Raw genomic sequence first — 12288 nt, 5'->3', positions numbered from 1 at the left:
AGAAAACAGTAGGAATAAATGGGACTTTTTCGGGTTGGCAGGCTGTAACTAGTGGGGTACCACAAGGTTCAGTACTTGGGTCTCAGCTATTCATTATCTATATTAATGACATTGATGAAGGGACTGAGTGTAACGTCTCCAAGTTTTCTGATGATCCAAAGTTGGGTGGGAAAGTAAGCAGTGAGGAGGATGCAAACAGGCTGCAGAGAGAGATAGACAGGTTGACTGAGTGGGCAAGAACATGGCAAATGGAATATAATGTGGAGAAGTGTGAAGTTATCCACTTTGGTAGGAAAAACAAAAAAGCAAAATATTTTTTGAATATTCCCAGCTGAGAGACTGGGAAATATTTGCATTCAGAGGGATCTGGGTGTTCTTGTGCATGAATCACAGAAAGTTAACATGCAGGTACAGCAAGCAATTAGGAAAGCAAATGGTATGTTAGATTTTGTTACAAAGGGATTAGAGTACAAGAGTAAAGAAGTCTTACTACAATTATACAGGGCAGTGGTGAGGCCACTCCTGGAGTACTGTGTACAGTTCTGGTCTCCCTACCTAAGGAAAGACATCCTTCATGCCTTAGATAATCAAGCCGTGATCCTGACCAATGGATCCACCACAGACCCAATCCACGTCTGGACCGGGGTCAAGCATCATTGCACCAACTCTCTCGTCTTCTTTGCTGCAATTCTCCATCTCACTATCAACAAGCTCCTCGCTGGAGTGGATCTAAACTATAGAACCAATGGGAACCTGTTCAACCTATGTCTTTTCCAGGTTGGATCCAAGGTCGTCCCATCCTTTGTCATAAAACTACAGTATGCAGATGATGCTTGCATCTGCGCACACTCAGAGGCCAAACTCCAAGCCATCGTCAACGCCGTCATCAAGGCATACAAGAGCATAGGCCTTACGCTAAACATCCGTAGGACAAAGGTCCTCCACCAAACTGACCTCGCCACACAGCACTGCCCCCCGGTCATCAAAATCCACGGCTTACCCTTGGACAACGTGGACCATTTTCCATACCTCGGGAGCCGACTATCAGCAAGGGTAGACATCGACGACGAGGTCCAACACTGCCTCCAGTGTGCCAGTGCGGCCCTTGGTTGCTTGAGGAAGAGTGCGTTTGAAGACCAGGACCTCAAATCTGGCACCGAGCTTATGGTCTACAGGGCACCTCTGGGCTCCTGCTGTCCTCCGACCTCTGGACTCTCGCTGTCCCCTGAACTCTGGACTCTTGCTGCCCTCTGACCTAATTAGGTGATCTAATTTGAAATATATAGGGGGAGAAATTTGGGAATGCTTTGTTTAGGGGACCTTTTAAAAGTTGAAAAAAATTAGTGCCAAGTGCCAATGTTTTTTAACTTAAAAAAAATTCAGTGCTTTCAGGGCTAAATCAAGCACTTCACTTCCTTCCTGGAGTGTAACAGGCAGCAGGCGGGGCAGTAGATGTACAGCACTGCACACTGGGCCGTGCAGGGCTGCCGTGTTGAAAGGCTCCCTCCCTCCCTTAAAGGGAAGAGCCATCGCTGCAGGCTCTGCAAAAAACAACTTACCTCTCCCCGACGGCAGCCACAATCCAGCCCGATGCACTGCAGCAGTGTGTTGGGCTGATCGATCGGGAGTGAAGATCATCGAAGAACAAACAGAAATAGCGTTTCAGCATTTTTTTTTTACTAACCTCAGCCACCTTGCATTTAAGCATCGACCCCGAAGCGCCCGGCCTCCCCATGAACGCCTCCTGCAGCTGCCGGTGTTTCGAAAATGTTGGGGAATCTAGAACACACGGTCATCGGGCTCAATTTTCCCTACGCCTGTTTTCTGGCATATTGCCAGAGTTACGCCTGTTTTTCTAGGCCAGAAATGCGCCGGAAATATTTTGTCAAAGTTTCCCTGATCTATAATTTGAATTTGGCGCCAGGCAGCGTATCCAGTCACTTCGGGGGGTGGAGCCTGCTGGCTGCGCCAAAAAAAACGATGCCACACATTCTGCACATGCGCGACAAAAACAGTTACGTTTTTCACTTGGTTGCAATGGGCGCCCATGCTCAGTACAGCTCCGAGTTGGCAATCAGCCATTTTTAAAGAGCCAGTTGTGTGTGTGCGAAGGAGTGCTGTGTGAGAGCATTTGGAAAAATAGGAACTGCAGCAATACAAGATGCAACGCGGTGCAAGGACCAAACATTTCTTATAAGATGAAGTGGAGGCACTAGTTACTGTGATTGAGAACAGATGGCAGGAGCTGGACACCAGCAGAGGTCACATAAAAGTTCCACCAAAAGAAATGAAGAAACGCTGGAACTAAGTTGCAGAAAATTACTGCGCAGTGGTGACCACCCCGAGATCTGGAGACCAGTGTAAAAAGAAGTGGCAGGACCTTCGTCATGTAATTAGTGTAAGAAATATTTTCATTTATTCAATGCAATTGCAATTGTAAATGTGATCAGCTGTATATGTCCCACCCAGCAGAAAGACACCCTCTCTAAAAAGTTATGTTTTCCTCTTTGCAGCAGAAAGTGACACACAACAAACGAGAGAGAACTCGAACAGGCGGAGGCCCGGCAAATCTGCACCCACTGACACCCTTGGAAGAGAGGGTTGCTGCTTTGATGGGTCCTGCCTGGATAAAAGCAACCACCACTGCACAAGCTGAGCCCACACTCGAGGGAGAGGGTAAGTCCTGCAAATGCCACAGTCTGGCTTTACTAAATGTTAAATACTGTGCGGGCCAGCTATGCTTCGGTTCATGGGGATGTCGCCGTCAGCTACGCTTCGGTTGATGCAATGTGCTATCATTCATCATAGTCCTTCAAATTAGCCTGCTGCCTGGCCTGTGCTGTGTGAGCCTACTCATGCCATCCACCCTATCCCCTCATCTGCTGCTAACCATTTGTCTGTGTTCTGTTATATTTTGCAGAACTTGAGACCGACCCTGACGACGTAGAAGAAAATTCAGATGAGGACCAGCCTGAACAGGATAACATCTTCGAATCCAACCCTCCAGACAAGAACATGGGGGTGAGGGTGAGGGGGAGGGCGGGAGGAGGGGATGGACTGGATGAAGCCCCCACTGTTTTACTGACTTTGGAGGAGGTGCCGCTCATTGCAGTGACAGCCCCTTCCGTGACTAGTGGTTTCCGAATGTCCGATGTCCGAGGCTGCAGGTCCCAGTGGTGGGGTGTGAGCCACACCTGTGGGGAGGAGGAGAAGGAGAGCTGGGCTGCACTCTTCTGAGGTGCAGGATCTAACAGATGTGCTTCAGATGATGGCAATGAGTGGGGAGAGCATTGACCTTACGCGATCACTGCTAGACACCATCAGTGAGATGGGTGATGAGGTAACGGGACTGACGGGAGAAGTAACAGCAATCTCACGAGAAATGGGAACGATGTCCAGGACCATGAGGGAAAGAACGTCACAGGTAGTTGATAGTTTTGCGCAACATGAGGGAGGGAATGTTGCAGGTCGTTCAGACACTGTCAAAGCTCATGAGGCATGGCATGTCTGAGTTAGCTGCTGCATTAAGGGAATAAGCCTCTGAAGAGCCCCAAACCGGGCCCTCCACATTGCCGCTTGAGCCCTCCACATTGTCGCCTGGGCCCTCCACATTGCGGCCTGCCAACCCCCCCACCGAACAGGTGCGCACTACCTGAGATCATAGAAAGAATAAGCTTGGTACCAACCCCAGAAACACTGCACCACCACTGCCTGCGGACAGGGGTGGTGGAGTCACCAAGACCAAGCACGGCGGGTGGTCTTAGAATAAGGTGGAGGGGAGATAGGTGCAGCCTTTCTTTGTTTCACGATGCCAATGGTCCTTTCTGTGATGTTGTGCATCGCAATGTGCGACATGCTGTATTCCTGGTCAGCCTCGGCCCGGGTTACGCATAGGGGCATCATGAGCCAGGTGGTGAGGCCGTACCAGTATTTGTTCCATTATTTACACAACTTTTGAAGTAAACAAGAATCATTTACATTATTTGTTCCATTAACACAACACAACAGTAAGGAACGGGTCCAAACAATAAACATGGTCCATTTGGAATAGTTGTCATTGAGCCTTCAGGCAGCAAAGAGTTCACAGTTGAGCTGCTGGTGCAAGTAAGAAAAAAAATGAAAACTTCTGAAATCCAAAAAACTTCCATTTACTACGTTAACAGGTTAATAATAAAGTTCAACTTTTTTTTTTATTTTTAGAGTGTTCTTGACTCCCTCCGAAATATTTGATTTATAAACAATGGCGTCTTTCAGTGCCGATTAGTTGATATGCGCTGCTTTCTGCTAACTTTTTCGGGAGATGCTGGATACGTCAACCTGGGAGGAAAATTTTTGGGACAAACTGCGAAAAATTATGAAAACCAGCACAGACATAAGGAAATGCCCCCTATTACTTAAAAAAAAAACTCACCTAGAAAAACTCAGTTACGCTGGAATACATTGCAAGGGGAAACTTTGAAAAAAAAATACGCCAGAAAAAACAGCGTGTGCCAAAAAAATGGCTCAAATGACCCGGGAAAATTGAGCCCATAGTCTCCAAATAAAGGACTGAGATGAGGAGAAATTTCTTCACTCAAAGGGTTGTGAATCTTTGGCATTCTCTACCCCAGACAGCTGTGGATGCTAAATTGTTGAGTACATTCAAGGGAATTAAGTGATATGGGGATAATGTGGGAAGGTGGAGTTGAGGTAGAAGATCAGCTATGATCTAATTTGAATGGCGGAGCAGGCTCGAGGGGCCGAATGGCCTGCTCCAGCTCCTATTTCTTATGTTCCTATGTAAAATTCAGATTTCCACAATTCTGAGGTTCCAATTAAGCTCAGACATCAAGTGGTTCACTTACCAGTCTTGAAGCAACCTTTAAATTGAAACACATCACTCAAATATGAATAGAATATAGCTAGGAATTCTAAAGATATTAATTTTATCTCGGTCACTTCTACTGACTAATGCAAAATGGCAACCTTCTTTGTAGAGATAGGAATTGACACACTGACTTGCATGAAGTATGCTTTTACTATGTTCAATGTTTTGAAATAAAATAATAAATACTCTTTATATGAACTGACAGCACTTGTAGCTCTTACAGGTAATGCAAAACACTCTGAGCAACAGGACAGTCAAGAGCATTGACTTGAAATAATCATTTATATCAGTTTAGGTATGTAATATCAAATAGTTTCATGTCACTGCCTACTCCCTGAGGCTACACAGTCACACCTATCTGCAGTGTTTGTTGAGTGATTTGTCAGCAGAACATATAGAGACAGGATGCAGAGTCTTGGGATCACAAGCTGAATTTAGTGAGTGCTATAAATTATGAAAGGAAATCTTCACAGAACAGTCTTGCACACTGAGATTGCAGTGGCATGGGATTTCCCCATCACTAACATCACTTGAAAACAAAATTACTGATTTATAACCCAAGATAAGTAAACTGCCCTCCAGTGAATGACTACAAAGGTTTGTTTCTGAAATATATAATTTTAACAGCCTTTAAAGACTGGTTGATGGACTATTTTTCTAAGGGCTCATAAATCACTCACAGAAAAATATTTGATCATTTTCATCCTTCATTGGTGAGGGTTACTATACAAGTGCATCGCTGATTACCTCACCCTATCAGAGATTCTCCTACAGCTACTTCCTCGGTTTCTCATTCTACTGAATTTTATGAATTTGCACTCCTGGTGGAGAACTTTGCTCACCAGAAGTGTATTGTGAGAATTTGGCTGTGGAGGTCAACAGGCCACCTAACTGGATGGACATCCCTGTATGGTCCATTGACCTCGGTGATCTCAGCTTGGTTTGCTGTAGGGGTCAGACAGTTGATCTCACGCATCTAGACTGAGAAAAGGAATATCAGCCAGAGTTCCACTCTCGATTGTTATCCAGTGACCTCTACTGGGAGAAGTGGGGTTAGGACTTGGGTTTGATACTTCCTGTTCCTCCCATCAACCCGATCCACTTGGTCTCTTGGGCAGAAAGTGGAGGTACGCATCTTTAGCGCTTCAAATATACATAAAACGCACAGCCCTCAATGTGCTTCCCCATAGATCCCAGAAGCCAGCTGCACTTTTGATGAAGGGTGACGTTAATCACAAACACGCATTGTTGTCCAACATCAACAAGAATATAGATGGCCTCATGTTTGAGCAGATCAGGAGCAGTTCTTTTTTAACATCTCACTCTCACATAGCTCCCGAACAATCTAAAAACAGACTCACTCCCTTGTCCCACTGCGACTGGGTATTAGATTGGCATGGAGAAATATCTGTCAGGTGTTAGAGTATCCACCTCATTCCTTGATGTCTTTAAATAATAATTTCTCAGGAAGTAAAGATAATTAAGGTAAAAATCCCCAGAACATGTCACTGGGGAAGTGTCTTACCCATGTAATTACCTTCTCCCTTATGTTTCCTGAAATCTAGGTCACATTGAATTAATTGTGATGAACGTCAGTTTAATCCAAGGCACTTGTGCCTGCTGCATACAAATATTATTTGCCTCTCAGCATTTAATTCAGCAGAAGACTTTGCGCTGTCAGAATTTCTTCTAGTTTCAATGTTCAATTTGGGTCAAAATGAAAAATTTGACATGTGAATGATTTATTATTAACACTATTTTAAAAATCCCAGGCATTGCAATTCCATGTGTTCGGAGGTGAGTGAGGAGTAATGGGGTCAACTTCCAATGCGCTATGGTTAGTAACAGGGATGGAATTTAGAGAGAGGAACTTCCTTTGCTCAGCCCAGTTGAGAAAATGATTATCGTATTTGTGCAACAGGGGGAAAAGAATTCATTACTGCACAGCCAAGTACGATTAGTGGAAACAACATGGAAAGATATCTAATTGACCATAAGTAGCGAAACAGCTGGATTGGCAATCTGTACCTCCATGAGCTTGAGAATTGTATAGACAAGATTTTCCTTGGTATTGCATCTGGAGAACGACTTGGGTTCCAGGCCGAGGAATGAGGAAATGGATCCGGAGACCATTTGCGTCAGTTTCCTTTTCATTGGCTGTTGAGTGCCTAAGTGGAGAGGTGTCCGAATAAACCTAATGGTGAGGCACCAGAGAGTCTGATTCTTTTTTTTTTAAGCAAGAGTGCATTCATCACCCTGGCAATCCAGTGGGGCATTGTGGATTCTGGCGTGTCTCGAAAATTCACATAGCGAGTGGGAGGCCCAGTGTCATCAAAGTGAATTCCAGCAGTCACCTTGAGTAGGCTGTAGTAACAAGGATCAGAGACACCTGTTACTAGTTCAACCTGTTAGTGATGGCATCGCTGGTGAGATCAAAGTATTGCACTTCACTTCTCTTTGCTGGCATTTTTTTTAACCTCCTCCCTCCTTGCCTAAAAGCATTCTGGGAGCACTCTGGTATCTTGTCCAAATAACTATCCTTCACAAGTAAGCCCAGGAGTGTTGGCGAGCCGTTAGACCATGGGAGCATCACAGATGATTGCAATTCTGTCCAAATCTGACATCCGCACGCCCACCTCTAGCATGGACTGTTGCACCATGATCAGGAGCAGCACTCCTACTCAATCTTTTCTCCTTCCCAACTCAAGGGCACTGCGGGCAATTGAGGCACACCCCACTGCGACCTTGGCTGCAATCAGCTAACCGAGTACAGTCCGGTATCAAATCAGGGACCCTTCTGGTTTGTGAGGCTCAGCCACTCATTGCTTGAACTGACCGAGCCCTCAGGCGAGCATGTTTTCCTATCCCACAGTGTCAGCTGTGGCTCAGTGGGTAGCACTCTGGCCTTTGAGTCAGAAGGTTGTGGGTTCAAGTTCCACGCCAGGGACTTGAGCACAAAAATCGAGGCTGACACTCCAGTCCAGTGCTGATGGAGTGCTGCACTGTCAGAGGTGCTGTTTTTCGGATGAGATGTTAAATTGCTTGCTTGAGTGCTAATTGGCTGCTGCATTTCCTATATTACAGCAGTGACTATACTCCAAAAGTACTTTATTGGCTGTAAAGAACTTTGAGACGTCCGGTGGTCATGAAAGGCGCTATATAAATCCATGGGGCCGAAATTGACGAACCTGCCGCTGACTGCCGCCGACATTCCTCTGCTCGAACCGCCCAGTGCCACTTTCGACGTGGCCTGGAGCGGCGGGAGGGGAGAGCCGCTGGGAAGTGCCCGCCGAGCTCAGCGGACGGTCGATGCGCGTAAATAGACTTCCTCCCGCCGAGATGCCAGATTGGCGCGGGCGGGAGTCGGCAGCAGGACGGTGGTGGACCGCTGCATGGAGGCTGCTCTGACCTGAATGGCGAGTGTCAAGATCCTGTAAAAAAAGGTAAGTGGAATGTTTTAAAATTATTTCTTTAAAGGTACTTACCTGGATGGGGTCCCCTGAAGGTCCTCAGATGTCTTTTTTGTTGGTGATGATTTTTATTTTTACTTCTCCGACCCTCCGCGGGCCCGACTCCATCCTCGGTGGCACTTGGGCAGCAAGTGCCTTTGCCGCCGAGAATGAGACCTCCCGCCCGCTGTCGCCCAGATTGGCAGTGTACGTTGTTGATTTGCCGCCCGCCAACCTTCGAGGGACTTTGGCGATGAAAACCCCACCGAAAGTACCGTCCTTGGTGGCCATCGGCGGCACTTTGGGCGGCACTTGGGTGGGCGGGGGCTTTGACCAAGTTCGGCCCCCAAATCTTTCTTTTTGTCTGTGCGTGAGCAGCACCAAAAGTACTTGTTAAACTGTTATATCTCCAGAGCAAAGTGTATTTCAAATTGTAGAGTTCAGTTAAGTTTGCACGAAACATCATTTGTCATAAATTTACATTTTTTTTCAATACATTAGAGAGTTATCTAGATGTCATTAGATTTTAATATAAATTTAATTTTGATAAAATTGTGGAATTTTGCAATTTGGACCATAATTCGTTTGGTTGCAAAATTGTGCAACAAAATTACTTAAGTATTGGATAGTGATTTGTTTTTGTGGATCAGGGGTCTCAGATCCGTATAAACCCCACATGGGGATGATGTTGAAGATTTGTGATGGATTTTTTGCCATTTAGACACTTCAACAATCATTGCTGTTACTTCTGCTGTTCTATCCCTTTTCTTCCACTTGAGGCCAGCATTACCTTTTGTAACGTACATGTCTATCCTCCGATACAATAACAAACAAAGAACTTGCATTTATATAGTGCCTTTCACCACCTCAGGATGTCCCAGAACACTTTACAACCAATGAAGCACTTTTGGATTTTAGTCACTGTTGTAATATAGGAGACGCGGCAGGCAATTTCTGCACAGCAAGCTCCCACAAACAGTAATAATTGTAAAGTCCTGACCCTGCAGTACAGACTTACACGAGGTACATGCTGAAGTCAAGGTCACTCTGGACTTGTACCTTTTATTTCACAGCTCTCGAGTGCCGCACTTGCCTGAGACCTGCCTTTATATACCTGTGTGGAACAGGTATGCAGTGTCTCCTGCAAGTGCACCCCTGGTGGTAAAGTATGCTTGTGGTTACAGGTCATATTTAGTTATAGTCATGTATAGCACGGTAAGATACAGTTATATACAGTAATGTGAGATACATGACATCACCCTCCCTCAAGGTCTTATTATCGTTATAGATTCAGTCTCTCAGGTGGTCTACGCTCTTGCGTGGAGCATCTTAGTTGTGGTTCAGTTGTTGGCCTTGGTGCCTGTTTTTCTTTCGGTGTGATTGCTGGTATCTTGCCTGGGATGTCTGTTTCGTTCAGTATGATTGCTGGTACTTCGTCTGGGCTGTCTGTTGAGACTGCCCTTTCCTCAGGTTGTTCCCTCTGTCTGTCCACCAGGTGTGGTGTGAGTTCCACATTGTAGTCTGCCTCTGGTTCTGCAGTGTTGTTGGTGAATCTACTTTTTACTTGGTCTACATGCCTCCGGCAGGTTTGGCCATTGTCCATTTGTACAACCAGTAGCCTGTTTCCTTCCTTGCCTGTTACTGTCCCTGCCAGCCATTTGGGACCCCTGCCATAGTTTAGCACAAACACTTTGTCCCCTATCTCATTCCACCTCCCCCTTGAATTTCGGTCGTGGTACTCAGTTAGCTTCCGGCGCTTTGCCTCAACAATTTCATGCATGTCTGGGAGGATTAACGAGAGCCTAGTCTTTAAGGTCCGTTTCATCAATAGTTGCGTGGGGGGAACCCCAGTCAACAAATGCGGACGAGATCTGTATGCCAGCAGCAGTCGTGACAGGCGGTTCTGCAGCGTGGGACCTTGGATTTTAAGCATGCTTTGTTTAACGATTTGCACTGCTCGCTCCGCCTGACCATTGGAGGCCGGCTTGAACGGTGCCGTCTTAATGTGATTTATGCCGTGGTCAGCAATAAAATCTTGAACTTCTGCGCTGGTGAAGCACGGACCATTATCACTGGCCAATATGTCAGGAATTCCGTGCGTTGCAAACATGGTTCTAAGGCTCTCCACAGTGGTGGAGGTGGTGCTCGAGTTTAAAATGGTGCACTCAATCCACTTTGAAAATGCATCGACGACTACGAGGAGCATTTTACCCATGAATGGGCCCGCATAGTCTACATGCACCCGCGACCATGGTTTGATGGGCCAAGGGCTTTGGGGGGCCTCTCTGGGGCATTACTGAGTTGGGCACAAATGGTGCACTGCCGGACGCAGAGCTCCAAGTCTGCGTCAATGCCAGGCCACCAGACGTGGGATCTGGCTATGGCCTTCATAAGAATGATCCCCGGGTGCTCGCAGTGGAGCTCCCGGATAAATGCCTCTCTGCCTAGCAAGGGCATAACTACTCGGCTGCCCCACATCAGGCAGTCTGCCTGTAGTGATAGTTCATGCATGCGCCTATGGAAAGGTTTGATCTCCTCGGGGCAGGCATCGCGAGCCTCTGCCCAGTCACCAGTTAAAACACATCTTTTGACTAAGGATAACGTGGGGTCACTTGTCGTCCAGGCTCTGATTTGGCGAGCCATCATGGCCGAACCTGTGGATTCAAAGGCATTGATTGCCATGACCATCTCGCAGTCCTGTTCGTCAGACCCTTCCGTGGTCGCCAGGGGTAGCCTGCTAAGCGCGTCGGCACAGTTGTCTGTGCCTGTTCTGTGCCTTATTGTAGTTGTAAGACGCCAGCATGAGTGCCCACCGCTGAATGCACGCCGAGGCGTTGGCGTTTATTGCCTTGCACTCGGATAGCAGGGACGTGAGGGGTTTGTGGTCGGTTTCTAACACGGACTTGGCCCTGAAAAGATATTGGTGCATCTTTTTGACACCGTATACGCATGCGAGCGCCTCCTTCTCAACCATACCGTACCCACGCTCCGCCCGCCAAAGTGACCTGGAGGCATAAGCAATGGGTAGTAATTTATCTGCATTATTGACATGCTGTAAAACGCACCCGACCCCGTACGCTGATGTATCACATGCAAGAACTTGCTTTTTACCTGGGTCAAAAAAGGCTAAAACACTATTGGAACATAGAAGGTTGCGTGCCTTATTGAAGGCGTGTTCTTGGGCGTCCTCCCAAAACCAATCGCACCCCTTTCTGAGTAGCACGTAGAGAGGCTCCAGCAGCATGCTCAAGTTCTGCATAAAGTTCCCAAAGTAATTGAGTAGCCCGAGAAAGGCGCGCAGTTCCGAGACATCCCGGGACCTGGGTGCCAGGCGAATTGCTTCGGTTTTGGATTCTGTTGGGCGGATTCCATCAGCGGCAATCCTTCTGCCCAAAAATTCAACCTCAGGCGCGAGAAACAGACACTTGGATTTCTTAACTCTTAGGCATACCCGATCCAATCGACTTAGTACTTCCTCCAAATTGCGGAGATGGGAGTCGGTGTCCTTGCCCGTGATAAGTATGTTATCTTGAAACACAGCCGTCCCCGGGATGGACTTGAGCAGACTCTCCATGTTGCGCTGGAATATAGCAGCTGCCGACCTGATGCCGAATGGGCATCGATTGTACATAAAAAGGCCTCGATGTGTGTTGATGGTGATGAGTAGCTTAGACTCTTCGATCAGTTCTTGCGTCATATACACAGATGTGAGATCTAGTTTTGAGAAAAGTTTTCCTCCAGCCAATGTGGCAAATAGGTCCTCCGCTCTGGGCAGCGGGTATTGGTCCTGTAGGGAGACTCTGTTTATGGTAGACTTGTAATCCCCACAGATTCGGATGGATCCATCAGGCTTCATGACTGGGATGATGGGACTTGCCCAGTCGCTAAATTCCACAGGTGAGATAATGCCTTCCCGCAGAAGCCGGTCCAGTTCGTTTTCAATCTTTTCCCTCATCACATAAGGCACAGCTC

Source organism: Pristiophorus japonicus, chromosome 8 (genome assembly GCF_044704955.1).
Source record: "Pristiophorus japonicus isolate sPriJap1 chromosome 8, sPriJap1.hap1, whole genome shotgun sequence".
Classification (NCBI taxonomy): Eukaryota; Metazoa; Chordata; class Chondrichthyes; family Pristiophoridae; genus Pristiophorus; species Pristiophorus japonicus.
The sequence above is the reverse complement of the archived record's forward strand: the minus strand, read 5'-3'. Positions refer to the sequence as shown.